This window comes from Budorcas taxicolor, chromosome 19, assembly GCF_023091745.1.
Source record: "Budorcas taxicolor isolate Tak-1 chromosome 19, Takin1.1, whole genome shotgun sequence".
NCBI lineage: Eukaryota > Metazoa > Chordata > Mammalia > Artiodactyla > Bovidae > Budorcas > Budorcas taxicolor.
In genome coordinates, this window is record NC_068928.1 from 4597254 (window position 1) to 4619689 (window position 22436).

Consider the following 22436-nt stretch of genomic DNA (forward strand, 5'->3'; position numbering starts at 1 on the left):
CGCACGCATTGCTCAGCCAAGATGGATGCTAGCAAGAGGGATTCTGGGAAGTGAACGGACACACGGCATTTCCTTTTGACCTTTCCCGAACTCTTCTGGTTGGTGGTGGCTTATTAGTTCCATATTCCTTACCAGGATATCCTGTCACAAAACAACTCATGTGAATGGTTAATAAAGGGCCTGGCCAGGGTGGGCGGTTTCAGTCAGTGTGCTTCCCCTAAAACTCCCAGAGCACATTCATCTCTTGCTGCTCTGGCATGCTGTGTACATTGATAAGGCATAACCTGGTGGCCAGAGAAAGCTTTCAGGAGAAGACATGCAGATACCGGTGTTCAGAGGTTGGAGTATTGTACACTGATATGGTCAAAACTGGCAAGACAAGAACAGGGCACAACTTCTGCTCCAGACAAGCCTTGCACTGCTCAGATCCACACATACCTCCTGTGAATTTCACTCTGTCCATGACTTGCTAACAATTTATGAAAAGGAAGCCTCGTGACAGGAGAATGGATAAACGACCGTTCCCACTGCTGTTGGCAGTCTTGAGGGAGTGCTGCCTTTATTGCTTCATTGCCTCTCTTCTCTCCTGCCCATTGTAGGTTTCCCACATCCTTGGCCAGATCATGCTGAGAAAGTCAATTCTTAGACAGGTTGATAAGAAGTCCAGGGTCCCCAAGGAAGAGAGAGGAATCTGGGGCTCTCGAGGAGGAGATAGGGGTCTGGAGTTCTCAAGCAGGAAAAAAGGACAAACTTTTTTTTTCTACATTCCTTAGTCTCAGTCACATAAAATAGTTTTTATTCTTTAAGCCCAGAATGGATGATTGCACAACGAAACAACTCATCTTGCTCAAGGATATGTTTCCCCTTAAACTCTATACCAATGAGTATGTAACAACAATGTATCCTGCTTGAGGACAAGTTTCTCCTTCTTGAGAACCTTCTGACTAATCCTGTCATCTTAAAATGTGTATTATGGGAGTGGATCTGGTAAGATCTTTCTACTGTTAGTTCTAATCCCATTATCTTAAAATATTGTGGGAGTGGATCTGGTAAGACTTTTACAACCTTGAGATATTCTTTGGATTTATTGTTAATAACCAATTGAAAAGTATACAGCTCCCTTGCTAACACTAGCAAGGGGGGCACTCTCCATTCCTCTTCTGATGTCTATGTCAGAAGTATTCTCTGTTCCTTTTATACTTTAACAAAACTCTGCTACACTAAAACTCTTGAGTGATCAAGGCTGGTCCCTGGTCCTGAAGCTAAATCTTCTTCAGAGATCATGAGTCTGACATCGTTCACTGTAAGCTATCAATGGTCTAGTGTTGGTTGCTTGCTGAAAGGGATAACACAGATATTTTGTTCTTGGTGTCTGGGTTCCTGGTTACTGTGCATCTGTTAAGCCATGTTATTTCTGTTCCCTGTTCCTGTATATCAGTGGGCACTGAGGCATCAAGAGGCAGTCAGGTAAACCCCCCAAGTTCCAATCAGACTCCTTGCTGCTGCTGAAACCAAGCAAGATTCAGTCGTGTCTTCCCACATACAAAAGCCTTTCCATGTCCCCCATGTCTTGTTTGTAGAAAAAGGCTCCTAGATCTTCCCTGAGTTCCAAAGATCAGATTTAAGCAGATACTAATGAAAAAGGTGAGGGAATGCAAAAAACAAAGGAAAGCTAGCCCATGGTAATTGTCCCATGATTGTTAGCTTAAACTTAAAGCCTTGATTTATGACCCCAAACTGTCAAGATAATGTCCTGTGGCTTCAACCAGCTAGCCCCAAGTGGACTTAAAATTGATGATATCAGGAGGGTCAATTAAGAATTGAAAGTAATGAATCACAAAGCCTCTAAGTAAATAATAAAATGCCTCAACCACTGCTTTTGCTGTCTCCTAGAAAGAAGTTAATGGATCACAAGACCATTAGATCTAGAGCCAGACATCTTGGAATGTGAAATCAAGTGGGCCTTAGAAACCATCACTATGAACAAAGCTAGTGGAGATGATGGAATTCCAGCTGAGCTGTTTCAAATCCTGAAAGATGATGCTGTGAAAGTGATGCACTCAATATGCCAGCAAGTTTGGAAAACTCAGCAGTGGCCACAGGACTGGAAAAGGTCAATTTTCATTCCAATTCCAAAGAAAGGCAATGCAAAGGAAGGCTCAAACTACTGCACAATTGCACTCATCTCACATGCTAGTCAAGTAATGCTCAAAATTCTCCAAGCCAGACTTCAGCCATACGTGCACCGTGAACTCCCTGATGTTCAAGCTGGTTTTAGAAAAGGCAGAGGAACCAGAGATCAAATTGCCAATATCCACTGGATCATGGAAAAAGGAAGAGAGTTCCAGAAAAGCATCTGTTTCTGCTTTATTGACTATGCCAAATCCGTTGACTCTGTGGATCACAATAAACTGTGGAAAATTCTGAAAGAGATGGGAATATCAGACCACCTAATCTGCCTCTTGAGAAATCTGTATGCAGGTCAGGGAGCAACAGTTAGAACTGACAGACTGGTTCCAAATAGGAAAAGGAGTACATCAAGGCTGTATATTGTCACCCTGCTTATTTAACTTCTATGCAGAGTACATCATGAGAAACGCTGCATTGGAAGAAACACAAGCTGGAATCAAGATTGCCGGGAGAAATATCAATCACCTCAGATATGCAGATGACACCACCCTTATGGCAGAAAGTGAAGAGGAGCTAAAAAGCCTCTTGATGAAAGTGAAAGAGGAGAGTGAAAAAGTTGGCTTAAAGCTCAACATTCAGAAAACAAAGATCATGGCATCTGGTCCCATCACTTCATGGGAAATAGATGGGGAAACAGTAGAGATAGTGTCAGACTTTATTTTTCTGGGCTCCAAAATCACTGCAGATGGTGACTGTAGCCATGAAATTAAAAGACGCTTACTCCTTGGAAGGAAAATTATGACCAACCTAGATAGTATATTCAAAAGCAGAGACATTACTTTGTCGACTAAGGTCCACCTGGTAAAGGCTATGGTTTTTCCTGTGGTCATGTATGGATGTGAGAGTTGGACTGTGAAGAAGGCTGAGCACCGAAGAACTGATGCTTTTGAACTGTGGTGTTGGAGAAGACTCTTGAGGGTCCCTTGGACTACAAGGAGATCCAACCAATCCATTCTGAAGGAGATCAGCCCTGGGATTTCTTTGGAAGGAATGATGCTAAAGCTGAAGCTCCAGTACTTTGGACACCTCATGCGAAGAGTTGACTCGTTGGAAAAGTCTCTGATGCTGGGAGAGACTGGGGGCAGGAGGAGAAGGGGACGACCGAGGATGAGATGGCTGGATGGCATCACGGACTCAATGGACGTGAGTCTGGATGAATTTCGGGAATTGGTGATGGACAGGGAGGCCTGGCATGCTGCGATTCATGGGGTTGCAAAGAGTCAGATACGACTGAGCGACTGAACTGAACTGAACTGAGATTTGCAGGAAAAAGATCAATCACAATCACCAATGGCACATTGACCCACAAGACAGATCCAGGAAGCCTGCAACTGAGATCTCATCAGGAAACAGAAATCACAAGAAAAACTCTCCCTTTTACCCTTTTGGCCTTTAAAAAACACAAGAGAGCCAGAAAGATGTATTTGAGACAAGTCTAGGAGAAGGAAATGGCAATGCACTCCAGTGTTCTTGCCTGGAGAATCCCACGGATGGGGGAGCCTGGTGGGCTGCCATCTAGGGGGTTGCACAGAGTCGGACACAACAGAAGTGACTTAGCAGCAGCAGGTCTCCTATCTTCTGGGTTGGCACCTTTGTGACTATCAAAACTTTCTCTGCTCCAAACTCCAGTGTTTTGGTTTGTTTGGGCTCAGCTGTGCATTGGGCCCATGAACTTGGGTTCAACAAGACCCTTATTGTTTCTGAGTCCAAGTTTGTACAGCTCACCACATATGAAGGCCAGTAAATTGAGAGATGAAGTGTTAGAGCGAAGAATATCAACTTTATTCAGAAAGCCAGAAGACTGAGAAGATGATGAACCAGTGTCCCAAACACCTGAGTTAGAAGTCAGGCTTTTTTATACTAAAAGTGAGAGAAGCGAGTGTGGCTGGTTGTCGCAGACTTCTTGGTACTGCAAAGACTCCAGAGGGGGTGAGATAATCCTTTGTTCCTGTAGCAGTCCATTATGTTTGGTCATTATGTTCCTATAAACTTCCAAGAAAAATATTATTTTCTTTCTAAAATCTTTTTCTCTGTGTGTCAGTGAAAGTGTTATGGCTTTAAAGATCAAGCCTGGGAGGCAGAGCCTTGAGAAAGGGCTACTGTGTATATTTCAGGCTATAGGTAGCATTCTACTACAGAGATAGTAGTAGGACTCTACTACTAGAGCCAGCAAGGCTGAGCAGAGGCAACTGAACACAGAGGAATAGATCCAAGATGGAGTCAGATTTGTTCTTCTCTGTCCTGGTATTTCTTCTACAATACTAGGAGCCATCAACCTTATCTCCTCCCTATAATATAGTAACAGTTTAGTTCAGTTCAGTTGTTTACTTGTGTCCGACTCTTTGCAACCCCATGAACCGCAGCACACCAGACCTCCCTGTCCATCACCAACTCCTAGAGTTTACCCAAACCCATGTCCATCAAGTGGGTGATGCCATCCAGCCATCTCATCCTCTGTCATCCCCTTCTCCTCCTGCCCTCAATCCGTCCCAGCATCAGGGTCTTTTCCAATGAGTCAACTCTTTGCATGAGGTAGCCAAAATATTGAAGTTTCAGCTTCTGCATCAGTTCTTCCAGTGAGTATCCAGGACTGGTCTCCTTTAGAATGGACTGGTTGGATCTCCTTGCAGTCCAAGGGACTCTCAAGAGTCTTCTCCAACACCACAGTTCAAAAGCATCAGTTCTTCAGCACTCAGCTTTCTTCACAGTCCAACTCTCACATCCATACATGACCAGTGGAAAAACCATAGCCTTGACTAGAAGGACCTTTGTTGGCAAAGTAATGTCTCTGCTTTTGAATATACTATCTAAGTTGGTCATAAATTTACTTCCAAGGAGTAAGTGTCTTTTAATTTCATGGCTGCAGTCACCATCTGCAGTGATTTGGGAGCCCAGAAAAATAAAGTCTGACACTATTTCCACAGTTTTCCCATCTATTTGCATGAAGTGATGGGACCAGATGCCATGATCTTTGTTTTCTGAATGTTGAGCTTTAAGCCAACTTTTTCACTCTCCTCTTTTACTTTCATCAAGAGGCTCTTTAGTTCTTCCTCACTCTCTGCCATAAGGGTGGTGTCATCTGCATATCTGAGGTTATTGATATTTCTCCCGCCAATCTTGATTCCAGCTTGTGCTTCTTCCAGCCCAGCATTTCTCATGATGTACTCTGCATAGAAGTTAAATAAGCAGGGTGACAATATACAGCCTTGATGTATTCCTTTTCCTATTTGGAACCAGTCTGTTGTTCCATGTCCAGTTCTAACTGTTGCTTCCTGACCTGCATACAGGTTTCTCAAGAGACAGGTCAGATGGTCTGGTATACTGTTAATATACTGGATTAAAGAACCCCAAATGACTGAATGAAATGCATAGTGTTAGGTCTAGTGAAAGCCTTACTGTGGTCCTAGTAGAATGGTCCTCTAGGAACTAGATCTGTAATGAACCTATAGTAGTGATGACAAACTTAAGATCATTTAAAAATCAAAGTGGAGTAACTATGGCTCAGACATCCAAGAAGCTGGGTGGTCATTGTGGATACAGTTTCAGACACATTTCAAAATCACAGAGAACTTGAATTTTCTCTGACTATATCAAATTTAAGGACATCACCAGCCCTTTTTCAAAACAACATCTGTTAACACCTGCTAGTCGTCTCCTAACACCTTGTAGTCTCAAAGTTCTCACCTCACCCTTTGCATCTATGTAATTATTTCAGACCCCAACTGATCCTTGCTTAACAAGAACCCTTACCTCTTTCCAGCTCAAACCCTAATTCTTGACAAACAATTCATGTAACCTTGTGGATTTTTGCCTTTACAAACCTCTCCATTTTTTAGTCCAGCAGAGCACCATTCAGATGCTTCTTGGATCTGTGTCTCCTGGGCTGCAATTCTAACAAACATCAAATAAACACATTTTTGCCTCAACCAGGTCTCTGTTCTTAGAATTCTTGGCTAACAGCAGTGAGGAAAGTTTGCACAGTTTGTTCTCAAAAGGATCCCTGAAAGTGATCATGAGAGGACCACTCCCACTTCCAACCCTTGAGTTCTTTACCTCTTAGAGCACAGCAGCACACACTGGCTGTTGACTCAAATCCACATTTTAAAGAAAAGTACCCCAGTCCAGAAGTGTTGTATTTAAGCACATAAGTGTGCATTTAAAAGTTCTTTCCAATTTTCTGCCAGGCTTGAAAGCTTCAGGGTGCTAAATATGGCAGGATTAGTGGATGACATGGCCATATGCCCACTGTAAGTGGGTCAATTGTCCATAGAGGAATTATGTGAGATCCTATGTCAGTAAAACAGACATTGTCTGAATCTTTAAATAGTAGGCTGAGGCACTGCAGATAGAAGTGGAAGACTTATCCCCAGAATAGCAATTTTAGTAAGGATAAATTGCTGTCACCTCCAGTTTGGCAGTGTTTCATTGCAATTAGATTGAAACCAAATAGCTGTTTCATGGCTCTTCAATGGGTGGCATAATGCTATGAGCTCAATCAGCTGGATCAGCTTCTGAGAAGGAGCCCAAGCTATTGGGACTATGAATAAATGATAGTCTAGAAAAGATAGCTGCTCCATTCATGGACTGTCTGTGCAACCACTGAGTGACCAATATCCATCCGATTTTTTGATGTCATGCCCAAAGTGCACCTTCTCTGATAGGTATTTACATGAGACACAGATTTAATTTAGGCCCATTTCTGTAGGTTCATACACATGCTTCTCACCCAGACTTCTCTATCTCTGAATTTCTAATCATGTTCCTTCTAAGGCCCTGCCTAGCCAGTCAGGCACTGGCCACTGACAAGGAGTCCATGTACAAACTCTCTTCAGTACATTTCCCTCTAATTTAATCGATGTCAAAGTCTGTTTCTTGAAGCTCTTTCAGTATCACCTTTCAGCACTACCTCAATCAGTCTGCAGTGCAGGGGCAGTCCATTTTCAACTCACACCAACTCCCATGCTTCCAAATCCATGAACAAGGCCTGAGGTTTTCCCTTCTTCAACAAATCAAGTAGCACATGAATACAGAAGAAACAAAGGAGAAAAAATTAGAAAGGATGGCTGAAAGAATCTTTCAAATTGGTGAAACGCAGGAACCTACAATTAAAGAAGCTCAGTGAAATCCAAGCAGGGTAAATATAAAGAAAATCACATCCAGGCACATCATAGTCAGACTGCTGTAAAAGAAAGATGAAGTCTTAAAGGAACCTTGAGAGGGAGGCAAAAAATAAAAATACATACAGAGAAACAATGATGATCTTGATGTCTGCTTTCTCATTACAGACAATGAAAGTAAGAAAACAGTCAAAAGATGCCTTTAGAGTACATGAAACAATGTAGGCTGAAAGATGGCCTATCTCTATTACTCCCTTCAAGGAGAGTTTGTTTCAGTTACCCTTGCAGCTGTGGTGTCTCCATGCCTGCTCAGCCAATACAATATGCCTGAAGGACACTGTGTCAGCTCAGGGTCTAGCCTTTAAGAGAGCTGGCAGCTTGTGCCCCCTTTTCCTAGAACTCTGCTCCCCACAGAACCCATCTGCCATGTAGTGAGAAGCCCAAGCTGAAAATGAGATCACGTGTGAGAACCCCAGTCAGCAGCCCCAGCTGAGCTCCCAGCCCAAAGCCAGCATCAACAACCAGCCTTGGAAATGAGTTATCTTGGACTTCTCAAAGCACTTGTGCACTCAGACTAGTGTATCTATCTCTGTCTGATTTCACATGGATCAGAAGAATCATCCAGTCCATCCCAGTCAATCCACAAAACCATGAAATATAATAAAGTGCTTAAAAAAAAAAAGCCTTTAGTTTCATAGTTATTTGTTACACAGTGCTAAATAAAAAGCAAACATGTACTTAGTGGAAGGCACTTTATTCAAAATGATAATTGCAAGGACAGAAGGGAAGAGACTATTGCAGTAGAAATAATACTGACCATAAGATATACAAGCATCTCCCACTTGGGTTAGGCAAAAAGGAATTTTTTTTTCTCTTAACAGAAAGGATTAAACAGGTTAGAAGGAACAGGGAGTAGCTACATACTACTGAAGACTGGCATGATCATGTAGTAAATCAGAGGATGTTTTATCCTGAGGCCAGTCTGTTTCCCAAACCATTAAGAAGAGGCTGTATGCTTGCACAGGGACCTGGGGAAAGGAGAAAATCTTATCCAAGTTTAGTTAACAGGCATTTCCTTATCATTGGCCATTAGGTACAATTTAGTTTAATCATTCATGAAGCAGAAATTAGGAATTTGAAGAATCTGTAACCAACCTTGTCATAGATAAAAGTGGGACATTCATGAGTCTTATCTAAGTCATGTGAGAAAGAATGTTTTATGCAATAAGCCATTTTCCTGAACTCATAACATCAGGAAAATTTCTTTAACTGCCATTTTCCAGGAATACAGGTCTAGGTCAAATTCAGCATCATCAGTAGCAATATTTAATAAAAAAAACTGCCAACTCAGAATTCTATATTTAATAAAGATATCTTTCAAAAATGAGGGTGAGAATACATTTTAAGGAAATAAAGCTTGTGAGAATTTTTACAGTATGCTTATAGTGTAAGAAACACTAAAAGAAAATTCTGAACTGAGTAGACATGATACTAGATGGAAACTCTGATCTATAGTAAAGAACGAGGTGAGGCAAGAATAAGTTAGAATACATTGAATAAAAGAAGTTGATGGGCATAGTGGTTGTCTCAAGGGGACAAGAAGAACATTTCTAGGATAGGAAAAATGTTATAATATCTTGTTTGGCATGTTGGTTACATTTCTCAAAATGTACTGAATTGTACATGTAATACTTGTGCATTTAACTATGAGTAAATTTTTGATTAATTTTAAAAAATTAAAAATAAATTTCAACTTCATATATAAAAAGTAATTAATGTAAGAAAGATACATTTTTAGAACTTCAGAAAATATTTTCATGACCTCAGGCTAGGAAAATAGATTAAAAAGCAACAATCATAAAGGGAAAGATGGTAAGTTTGTTCGCCTTAAATTAAGAATTTCTAGGTAAGACATCATACAGAGAAGACAAGCCACAGTGTTCCAGTATATATGAAAAGCTGCTGATAAATCAACATTAGAGAAACAGCATGGTAATTTACTGCCAAGTGAAAAAGTTGGCTTAAAGCTCAACATTCAGAAAATGAAGATCATGGCATCTGGTCCCATCACTTCATGGGAAATAGATGCGGAAACAGTGGAAACAGTGTCAGACTTTTTTTTTCTGGGCTCCAAAATCACTGCAGACGGTGACTGCAGCCATGAAATTAAAAGACGCTTACTCCATGGAAGAAAAGTTATGACCAACCTAAATAGTATATTCAAGAGCAGAGACATTAACTTTGCCGACTAAAGTCCGTCTAGTCAAGGCTATGGTTTTTCTAGTGGTCATGTATGGATGTGAGAGTTGGACTGTGAAGAAGGCTGAGCGCCGAAGAATTGATGCTTTTGAACTGTGGTGTTGGAGAAGACTCTTGAGAGTCCCTTGGACTGCAAGGAGATCCAACGAGTCCATTCTGAAGGAGATCAGCCCTGGGATTTCTTTGGAAGGAATGATGCTAAAGCTGAAACTCCAGTACTTTGGCCACCTCATGAGAAGAGTTGACTCACTGGAAAAGACTCTGATGCTGGGAGGGATTGGGGGCAGGAGGAGAAGGGGACGACAGAGGATGAGATGGCTGGATGGCATCACTGACTCGATGGACACGAGTCTGAGTGAACTCCGGGAGTTGGTGATGGACAGGGACGCCTGGCGTGCTGCGATTCATGGGATCGCAGAGTCGGACAAGACTGAGCGACTGAATTGAACTGAAATGAACTGAACTGAACTGAACACAAAAAGGAAATGGCAACACACTCCAGTACTTTTGCCTGGAAAATCCCATGGACGGAGGAGCCTGGTAGACTGCAGTCCATGGGGTTGCTAAGGGTCGGATACAGCTGAGCGAGTGACTTCACTTTCACTTTTCACTTTCATGCACTGGAGAAGAAAATGGCAACCCACTCCAGTGTTCTTGCCTGGAGAATCCCAGGGACAGCGGAGACTGGTGGGCTGAAGTCTATGGGGTCGCAGAGAGTCAAACAGGACTGAAGCAACTTAGCAGCAGTAACAGCAGCAATACAAAAAACATGACATAGAAAGAAACTAGAAGAAATTCTTTACGTATATAAAACAGTATCCACCTGCAATAATAATCAGGCAAATAACTACAGAATACCAGTGCATGCTCTTCAGATTGGCAAAAAGCATCTACAAATCTGATAAAACTGAGTATTAACAAGAAGATTGTGCTAAGGGGTTATAATTGGCATAACCACTTTGGAGCTATTTGGAGTTATCTAACAAAGTTAAAGATGCAAATGTATTATAATTATGCATTTCAACTCTGTAGGAATATGTTCCAATAAAAATCTTGCATGAGGATATAAAGGAATGGTCATAGATAAATAATTAGGTTTTCATACAGTTGAATTTTACACAACAAATATATTATGTGAAAACAGTTCACATAGTAATATGAATGAGCCTCACAAAAAATGTTGAGTGAAAGAAAAAAAAAATCTAAAGAATATATATGTTCCATTCATATAGCTTAATAACAAACTAAGCAATATTTTTTAGGTAAGTATATGTAGATGATTCAAAACTACAAAGAAAACAGAAGCCAGGCTAGGCCTTACCCTAGGGAGTAGAAATGTAGTGTTTTTTCTGGGCACATGGAGGTCTTCTAAGATTTTACATAGCATATATATGTAATTTATGTATACTACGGCATACATATATATTTCAAAAAATTTTAATGAACATGTTCTGTGTATGATACTGACCAGGACCCTGACTTTGGCCATGTTTCAGAGCAGACAGCTTTATTTTACTCTGAAACCTATTGGGCATTGGTTAGCATTTCCATGTTATTATTTTTGTAAAATTATGAAACTATCTTGGTCATCATAATACAAGCAAAGTAACTGAATCCAAAGATGATAATTGACTTGCCTAAAGTAGAATAACTAGTGATAGAGCTAGACTAGACTCCCAACTGTTGGGCTAATGAGATGAATCACTCATTGACATTAATCCTGCAAAAGTTCTAAAAGTCAGGTGTCATATCTTGTCCATACTAATAAAGCATTCTTTACACTTGGAATATTCTATATCCTTTGTCCTGGTTGCTTACCTATATCACAGATCATTTGACCTAGCATGTTAACCCATCCAAACAAATGCTATATATTTTCAGTTTCCTAGGAAACCAAATGCTTTTTACCCAAACAAATTACAACAAAGGTCCATCTAGCCAAAACTATGGCTTTTCCAGTAGTCGTGTATGGATGTGAGAACTGAACATAAAGAAGGCTGAGTACCAAAGAATTGATGCTTCTGAACTGTGGTGTGGGAGGACTTTTGAGAGTCCCTTGGACTGCAGGGAGATCAATCTAGCCCATCCTAAAGGAAATCAGTCCTGAATATTCATTGGAAGGACTGATACTGAAGCTGAAGCTCCAATACTGTGGTCACCTGATGGGAAGAGTTGACTCACTGGAAAAGATCCTGATGCTGAAAAAGATTGAGGGCAAGAGGAAAAGGAGACAACAGAGGAGGAGATGGTTTGATGGCATCACTGACTCGATGGACATGAGCTTGAGCAAGCTCCAGACATGGTGAAGGACAGGGAAGCTTGACATGCTGCAGTCCATGGGATGGCAAAGAGCTGGACACAACTGAGCAACTTAACAACAACAAACAGAATATAATTGGAAAAGAAAAAAATATTGCTCAGCATTTCAATTTACTCGAAGAATTCTTAGTATTTATTATATTTGGTTATCTTCCCCACATCAGAGGGACATGATTTTTTTTTTAACCTTGGTTTGATTTGTTTTTTCTAACTCATTGTTTCTCAAATGTGTCTTTGGACTCATCCACATCAAAACCAATTGGAGCATAAAACATATTTAAAGTGCAGGTCCTTAAACTTTAGCCCAGCCATGTGTGTGCATGCTCACTCATGTCTGACTGTTTTCAACCCCCTGGACTGTAGATCTCCAGGCTTCTCTGTCCCTGGGATTCTCCAGGCAAGAATACTGGAGTGGATTGTCAAGCCTTCCTCCAGGGGATCTTCCCAAGCCAGGGATCAAACTCACCTCTCCTGCACCTCCTGCATTGCAGGCAGATTCTGTACTGTTAAGCCACCAGGGAAGACTTTAGCCCAGCCATAACATAGTCTAACAGAATCTTTGAGAGAAAAACTCAAAAACCTTCATTTTAAACAAGCTCTCCAGCTGATTTTTATGCACAATAAATTGGAAAAGTTCTACCCAAGTTTATTTTCTAGGAACTCATGATTTATTATTTTAATCTGTGTGTTTTATTATTTAATGCCTTTGATGGCAAAGCAGCAGCACTTTCTGGGGATATTATTTATTGTATACACTTCACTTAAACAAAAATATTTGATCCTTATGTAATCTTGTAACTGAGTCTCCCTTTTTCAAAATCCTAGTAGTGTAGCTGCATAGAGGCATAGTTTGTCACAGTTGCAGGAAACATTAGTGATCAGTTAATTGAATCTCATAATTTATTTTATGGGTAAAAAAATAAATCCTAAGGATGAGGACTTGTTTGCTAAGATCATATATGGAATTAATGTCTGGACCATACCAGAACTCAGTTGTCTTGTCACAGACCAGTGATTTTGTGTACAAAATCTAGTAAGGTGATATGCAAAGGTGAAAATAGGGCTTTTGTATGAGTTTTGTAGGAAGACTGATTTGCTTTTAAAGGCATTAAATTTTTATTCATTAATTCTGCTGTATGAATTTTTTACTATAAAGTAAAATAATTCACTTGATCAATTTACTATAATCAAATATATTTTCACTATGTTTTATTTCTACCCTCTGTTGTGTGTTATTCTCTCAGTCATGTCCGACTCTGTGACCCCATGGACAGAGTAGCTTGCCAGGCTTCTCTGTTCATGGGACTCTCCAGGCAAAAATACTGGAGTGGGTTGCCCATTCCTTCTCCAGGGTATTTCTCCTTAATTAATTCTAAACAGAAGTTGTTTGTTTACAGAAAGAAAAAAATATATACATATAGATATATATATATATGTAGGATACCGAGATTTAAAATAGACAATTGTAACTTATTTTCATTTGCTATGTCATCAGCAAAAGGGAGTCAGAATCTACCCAAATAATCTTCAGGGTTCCAACTTTCTCTACTTTAGTCAAGATATTCCACAAACGGAGAGGAGAGAGGGGAATAGGATATGTTAAAAAATGTCTTTATCTTTCATTATTTCTCAAAGATTGAGAGAAAAAGAAAAAATGTTCTAGGCATATTATTTCTTCTCAACATACTCCAGTTGGGCTTCTGTACCTATCACACAGATACTGTTCTTGGACAGTAATAGCCTCCTAGACATCGAATCCTCAAAGTGAGATCTTTTATACTGCTTAACTTCTTGGCAGTAGTCAACATATTGCGCTACTCTCTTCTCCTTTGTCATATTCTTTTCTGAGTTTCCATGGTAACGTCCTGTGATGGTTAATTTTATATGTCAGCTTGGGTAGGCCATGGTGCCCTGATATGTATTTGGTAAGACAAGTCTAGATGTTGCTGCAAAGGTATTTTTAAATGAGATTAATATTTAAATCAGTAGATTTGAGATTAATATATAAATCAGTAAATTCGAGATTAATATTTAAATCAGAAGATTTTGAGTAAAGCACGTCAGTCTTCATAAGGCAGGTGAATCTTATCCAATTAGTTGATGACATTAAGAAAAAAAGAAAAAAACCAGGTTCTCCTAAGAAGGAGGAAAATGTGCCAACAGATTGCCTTCAGACTCAAGCTGCAATATCATGTCTTTCAATGGGTCTTCAGCCTGCTGGCTTTGGAACTGCCCATCTCCAGTCTCTCTATTCTCTCTCTCTCTCACGTACACACACAGTTACATAATAGTATTGACTATTAGTTTTGTTGTTCTGCACACTCGTGAGTCATGCACACCCTTTCCACTTTGTGGGCCACAAACATGCAGTTTCTTTGTTGGCTCCTCTTTCTCTGGCTTCCAAAATGCTAGTGTACCCAGAATTATGTCCTGAGACCTACTTCTCTGTCAACATGTTCTCTCCAGGAGATGGCTGCCTCAGATGTGTGTTCCAGGGTTTTTAATGACTCTCAGATCTCTAGCTTTGATCTCTTTCTAGAACTCCAGAGGACAGGTTTATCCATCCAATAGGTATGGCAGAGTTAACCAAACCCTTGATTTGCTCCTCTAGACCAGCTTCTTGCCCAGTATTTTCTCTCCCAGTAAAAGAAATGAACATTCACATGTTGCCTTCCCTTATTCCTAACATCTAATCCATAAACAAGTTCCATCTATTCTACGTGCAAACATATTTCAAGTCTGTTTCCTCTTCTGCAAACTACTGTCATCTCTTGCTTGAATTGTTCCGTAGCCCCTTATTCACTTAAGCTTCCAGTTATTCATTCTACACACAAAGCAAGCTGAGTAGTCATGTTCAGTGATAAATCAAATTATGTTATGCCCTTACTTAAAAGCCTCCAATGGCTTCTGACTTCATATAAAATAAAAACCAAACTCTTCATCATAAAGTAACTGGCCCTTGCCCAGCTCTTTGACCTTTTCCCTACCATCCTGCATTGTCTGCTGTAACACATTCCGGCTTTCTTTCTCTATTTTAAACACAGCAGGCTTGCTTCCCTCTAAAGGCTTTGTTAGAGTGGTCACCTTTGTTCAGAATGCTTCTTTTGCTGTATCTCCACACCCTTGAACTTACATCTAAACTTTGTTTAAATATTAGTCCTTCAGTGAGGCCATCCTTCACCTCACCGGTCTCTCTCTCTCTCATTTCACTGCTTGAATTCTCTGCATAGCAAGAAATACTCTGATATTTTCCCTTTGTTTTTCATGTTTATTTTATATTTCCATTTCCCCCACTTAGGTGCAGGTTCATGACAAGAGACCTTGTTCATCTTTTTCACAGTATCCCAGGTATCCCAGACAGTATCTAGCATGGATCATATAGCCAATAAAGAAGAATGAATGATGTAAGAACTCTGAAAGCAAAGATGGCACAATGTTAATAGTTGTTAATTTGCGAAAATTGAAATAAATGTATTTGGTATATCATGGTTTTAACTTCTCTATATTTTGGGGATATTTCAGAATTGTGTGCAGATAGAGGTATAAAATCAAGGCTTCCTAGGTGGCTCAGTGGGTAAAGAAACTGTCTGCCAATGCAGGAGACACAAGTTCGATCCCTGGGTCAGGAAGATCCCCTAGAGGAGGTCATGGCAACCCACTCCAATATTCTTGCCTGGAGAATCCCACGGACAGAGGAGCCTGATGGGCTACAGTCCATAAGGTTTCAAAGAGTTGGACACGACTGAAGCGACTGAGCATGCAGGCAGAGGTCTTGTTTGAAGAATTATTTGAAAGAAGCAGCTTGTCTTATCTAGTAAGAACTTGTCAAATTGAACTGGAGTGTAATATCACTGGAAGAAAGAGCGGTGTAACTGATGCTTCATGACGTCTAGACTGGAAATTAGGAGCTGGGGCTTTCAGTTTCTATCTAAAAACAGATGGTACACTTCTTAGAAACCTTACAGACCTTCAAGTGTCACCCCCACTACTGCCTTCTCAGTTTTGCATCAGGTTGAGAAATGCATCGATGGGGTCCATGATGATTAGACACAGATGTGTAAAGGATGTTGTGAGCAGCATACTTAGGCCAGGAGACCTGGCCTTTTCCACCAGCTAGTTGGGGGTCGGAGATGAGGAAGGAATGCAGAATGGAACTTCACCTTTGTGTCTGAGTGTGTGTGTGTGTCCATTTTCCTCTCATACAAAAATATATATATTTAAAATGGATAACAAACAAGAGCCTGTTGTATAACACATGGAACTCTGCTCAGTGTTATGTGACAGCCTGGATGGGAGGGGAATTTGGGGGAGAATGGATACATGCATGGCTGAGTCTCTACACTGTTCACTTGAAACTATCATAGCATTAGTAATCAGCTATATCTGAATGCATTAAGGTTATATTGTCACTCCACTATTTAACTTACATGCAGAGTGCATCATGCAAAATACCAGGTTGGAAGAAGCAGAGGATGGAGTCAAGATTGCCGGGAGAAATATCAATGACCTCAGATACTCAGAGGACACCACCCTTAAGGCAGAAAGTGAGAGGAACTAAAGTGCCTCTTGATGAAAGTGAAAGAGAAGAGTGAAAAAGCTGGCTTAAAAACTCAACATTCAAAAATGAAAATCATGGCATGTGGTCCATCATATTATGGCAAATAGATGGGGAAACAGTGGAAACAGTGACAGACTTTATTTTCTTGGGGTCCTGAATCACTTCAGACAGTGACTGAAGCCATGAAATTAAAAGATGATTGCTCCTTAGGAGAAAAGCTATGACCAACATAGACAGCATACTAAAAAACAGAGACATTATTTGCCAGCAAAGGTCTGTGTAGTCAAAGCTGGCGTTTTCCCAGTAGTCATGTATGGATATGAGAGTTGGACCATAAAGAAGGCTGAGTGCTGAAGAATTGATGCTTTCTAACTGTGGCATTGGAGAAGACTCTTGATAGTCCCTTGGACTGCAAGGAGATCAAACCAGTCAATCCTAAAGGAAATCAACCCTGAATATTCATTGGAGGGACTGATGGTGAAGCTGAAGCTCCAATACTTTGGCCACCTGATGTGAAGAACTGACTCATTGGAAAAGACCCTGATGTTGGGAAAGACTGAGGGAAGGAGAAGGGGCAACAGAGGATGAGATGGTTGGATGGAATCACCGACTCAATGGACATGAGTTTGAGCAAGCTCTGGAAGATGATGAAGGACAGGGAAGCCTGGCGTGCTGTAGCCCATGGGGTTCAAAGTATTGGACACAGCTGAGCAACTGAACAACAGCATCCCAATACAAAGTAAAAGGCTTTTTAAAATGAGGGCGTTAAATAAAAGTATATTTTTTTTCTAAATAATTGCAGTTTTCACTGAGATGATGCTTTTAGAATTTTATTTAAACATATCTGGTACTTCAGCCAAAATTTTCAAGTTCCATAAGCTACATTAACTGAAATGTTGTGATCTAGAATCTGGCTGTTAGAATGTGTCTGTGGACCAACAGCACTGGCTTACTCTGGCAGCATTGCAGATATGGGGATTTTTAAGCCCCACCCCTGATTAATTAAATTTAATATGCATTTTAACAGGCTTCCCAGGTGATTCTATGCATACTCTGAGGTTAAGGTTCTAGTCTACATCACCTACTACAGGTTTCTGCATGAGCTGACTTCATTAGTCTAACGCGCTTAACAAAATTCTAGTGAGTTTTAGCACAATAATATTTAAATTTGTATCACATTTAAAATTTGTTCTTTCGTATACATTATTCTGCTAAATCCTCACAACAATGCCATTAAGTTGTTAAGTGGTTCTTACTGTCACCAAATTACAGATGAGAAAAGTAATATTAAGGAAAAATGACATGCCTAAATCATATAGCTAATTGTGATAGAGGCTATCCATCTGGGGAGTACATCACCAATATTATTGTTAAGATGGGAGACGCCTTAGCAACATTTCCCCCAACCCATACAGTTTATATCATGTTAGATTTGCTAGGGTTGCTGCTCAATATAGAATCTTAAAATTCCTGTAGGTACTGAAAAATAAATCACATTCTCCAAGTCATTCTGAGTTGAGCTAAAAATTCAATTATCACCTCACTGGCTGACATCATAAATCTACCACTTGCCAGCAACCAAGTGATAACCTTAAAGACACTATCTCCACTGAGCTATGACCTTCTCCTTTTGAAGTTTCTCAGCACAAGCCCTTGGAGCTTTGACTTGAGTTAGAATGTCAAGCAGAAAAACTTGGATTCAAATTCTCACCTTGACTCTGTCTTGCTAGATGTGATATAGGTGAATTAGTTAGCCTGTTTGAAAGTTAGATTTCACTTCCATAGAACAAAGATTGTTAAAGGTGTTAGGGAAGCATTGACTGAAACCACCCGCTTTGTTCAGGTACAATAATGACCGCTTGCATCCTCACAAGTTGTCTCACAACAGAAGGTCCCCATAAGGAACATGGTGCTGCTGCTGAAAACTAACTGACAGAATTTGGGAGAGGCCAAAAGGAGGGAGGAAGTGCAAGCCCATAATATGTCCTGCCAACCTCCAAGAGGCCCTCATGATAGAATTCACCTTGGCTGAGAGATGTGTGTACCGACAGGAAGGACCACGGTCATACCAAATATAGAAACAGGCAAGATGATGGGCCAGAGACAGCCTGGAAACGAATCCCATTATCCTAAAACCCGAGACTGTGAACACGTGACAAAGTAGTTCTCCTGGGTTCCCTGACCCTGCTGCTCTCTGCCTGGCCATGCCGTCCCAGTAAAGTCTTTCACTGAGTCAGCACATATCTCCTCAGACACCTCATTTCCAAGTGTTAGACAAGAGCCCACTCTGAGGCCCTGGAAGGGGTGCCCCCTCTGGTAGCAAAGGTGAAGAAATCAGAGAAGATAATGCGTGCACAGTGTTTAACACAATCTTGAACTCCCAGTATACAGACCATAATCATACTTATTGCTGTTTACCTACCAAAGAAAATTTCCTCATCTTTGAATTGAGGGAATTGAAATGAACAACCTCTAAAACTCCTCTATTTCCCACTTTTGAAAAGTTTGACTCATGCTTACACTTCATGCTTTAACCCTTCATCCAGAATTCGGAGCTCACCTTCATTTAAAAAAGGGAAAACATATTTGTATGATTGAAGTATGAAACTGTTTTCTGGTTGAATGAGATGTCAAGAACATGTGGAGGATAGAACTGGAGAAGTTATTATGTGAGTTATTATATGTTGACTTGAATTCAATAAATTCAGTGACATGGGCATGCAGAAAAAAAAAAAAAAAGAAGAAGAAGAGAAAGAAATATGTCCTTTAAATCACTAGAGTTTTTAAATGACTTTTTCCAAACTGGGAGAATGAATATTGGTAGACATTGGCCTTACCTGTAAAGACACTGGCCTTACAAAAATTATAAGAGCAGTGGTCTATTCTGCAGCTCCTCCCAAAGAACAGAGCAGCTGACTGAGGAGAGGCATTTCCCAGTTGGACTCATCATGTGCCACAAGAGAAAGGCAGCCATTTATTTACCTTCTTATTTATTTAGATATGAGTCTGCCCTTGAAGATTATAAATATTTTATTCCTAAAAGAAACGAAAGAGAAAGAAGAATAAAAACCCTACAACACAGTCACCCTGTGCTTCTTTACTACAAAAATAATGAGGATGGCACTCTCTAAATCCACTTCCACTGAGGATAACTGCCTGCAACTTCCATATAGGTCCTTAAATATCTATGTTTTCTCTTTTTGGATCATTGTTGCTGATATTATTGTGACCCCGCTGACACTAAAGTGTGAATCAAAATAGAACGTAGAACATTTCTTATTCTTTGACCTTAGAGTAGGATTTCCAGTTCTTCCCTTTGTCTTATATGCTGTTTGAAAAAATAACTTTTTTATTCTTATGGAAAATAAGAACTAGAAAAATTGAGTACATTATCTCACTAAATATTTGACCATCTTTCTCCAGGAAGATGCCATGCCTCTGTCATCAACTGTCTAATTAATTTTTTGGCAAAAGTATAAAAATATGATAAAGAAAAATAATAAAGAATAACCTTCTTTTAGATACTTAAATATGTATTGTTGGTGTTCAGGAGACAGATGCTTTCATAATTTCATCACCAAATTAAATTTGTCTTTAAGAAACAAAATTAATTTCTTTCCTAGAATAATTCTGAGAAGAATTTGTGCAAAATGAATTTTTAAAAAAATTTCAGGAACAATTTCAATTTCACCATTCAATTATTATTTCCATTACCATTTGAATGCCCACCTTTTGTCAGAGTTTGGGCTGCATTTGGAAACAGAATCAGTAAAACAAACAAACAAAAAGAAGGTGAGTAAAGCAAATAATAATAATACCTTTCCTCATTTCAAGGAACTAAATTTATGTGGAAGAAAGAAACTTTATGAATCTAAACAAAATTAGTTAAATAGGAATATATTCAAAATACTTTGAAAATAGTATTTTCAAATGATGAACATGACTATATCTTGAGGTTCAGGAAAGAAATAAAACAACCTTCATATAAGGAAATATATATTTCTTGGCCTTAAGATAATTGCACCATGTGGCTTTATAATTAACTACACAGACATATCCTTTTTCTTATTATTCATTGATTAATGCAAATTTACTTTGCATCTGCATGCATTACACATGCATTTGAGGGACTGAGGGTTATTGTAACTCAAAGAGTGTGAGTGGTCAAATGGTCAAAAATAAGTTCAGTTCAGTTCAGTCGCTCAGTCGTGTGTGACACTTTGCAACCCCATGATTGCAGCACGCAGGCCTCCCTGTCCATCACCAACTCCCAGAGTTCACTCAAGCTCACAACCATCGAGTCAGTGATGCCATCCAGCCATCTCATCCTCTGTCGGCCCCTTCTCCTCCTGCCCCCAATCCCTCCCAGCATCAGAGTCTTAAGTGAGTCAACTCTTCGCATGAGGTGGCCAAAGTACTGGAGTTTCAGCTTTAGCATCATTCCTTCCAAAGAAATCCCAGCACTGATCTCCTTCAGAATGGACTGGTTGGATCTCCTTGCAGTCCAAGGGACTCTCAAGAGTCTTCTCCAGCACCACAGTTCAAATACAACAATTCTTCAGCGCTCAGCTTTCTTCACAGTTCAACTCTCACATCCATACATGACTACTGGAAAAATCATAGCCTTGACTAGATGGACCTTTGTTGGCAAAGTAATGTCTGTGCTTTTGAATATACTATCTAGGTTGGTCATAACTCTTCTTCCAAAGAGCAAGTGTCTTTTAAATTCATGGCTGCAGTCACCATCTGCAGTGATTTTGGAGCCCCAAAAAATAAAGTCTGACACTGTTTCCACTGTTTCTCCATCTATTTCCCATGAAGTGATGGGACCAGATGCCATGATCTTCGTTTTCTGAATGCTAAGCTTTAAGCCAACTTTCTCACTCTCCTCTTTCACTTTCATTAAGAAGCTCTTTAGTTCCTCTTCACTTTTTGCCGTAAGTGTGATGTCATCTGCATATCTGAAGTTATTGGTATTTCTCCTGCCAATCTTGATTCCAGCTTGTGCTTCTTCCAGCCCAGCCTTTCTCATGATGTACTCTACATAGAAGTTAAATAAGCAGGGTGACAATATACAGCCTTGACATACTTCTTCTCCTATTTGTGACCAGTCTGTTGTTCCATGTCCAGTTCTAACTGTTGCTTCCTGACCTGCATATAGGTTTCTCAAGAGGCAGGTTAGGTGGTCTGGTATTACCATCTCTTTCAGAATTTTTCACAGTTTATTGTGATCCACACAGTCAAAGGATTTGGCATAGTCAATAAAGCAGAAACATGTTTTTCTGGAACTCTCTTGCTTTTTTCGTGATCCAGTGGATGTTGGCAATTTGATCTCTGGTTCTTCTGCCTTTTCTAAAACCAACTTGAACATCTGGAAGTTCACAGTTCACGTATTGCTGAAGCCTGGCTTGGAGAATTTTGAACATTACTTTACTAGCGTGTGAGATGAGTGCAATTGTGCGGTAGTTTGAGCATTCCTTTGCATTGCCTTTCTTTGGAATTGGAATGAAAAGTGAACTTTTCCAGTCCTGTGGCCACTGCTGAGTTTTCCAAATTTGCTGGCATATTGAGTGCAGCACTTTCACAGCATCATTTTCCAGGATTTGAAACAGCTCAACTGGAATGCCATCACCTCCACTAGCTTTGTTCACTGTGATGCTTTCTAAGGCCCACCTGACTTCACATTCCAGGATGTCTGGTTCTAGGTGAGTAATCACACCATCGTGATTATCTTGGTCTTGAAGACCTTTTTTGTACAGTTCTTCTGTGTATTCTTGCCACCTCTTCTTAATATCTTCTGCTTCTGTTAGGTCCAGACCATTTCTGTCCTTTATCAAGCCCATCTTTGCATGAAATGACCCCTTGGTATCTCTAATTTTCTTGTAAAGATCTCTAGTCTTTCCCATTCTGTTGTTTTCCTCTATTTCTCTGCACTGATCGCTGAGGAAGGCTTTCTTATCTCTTCTTGCTATTCTTTGGAACTCTGCATTCAG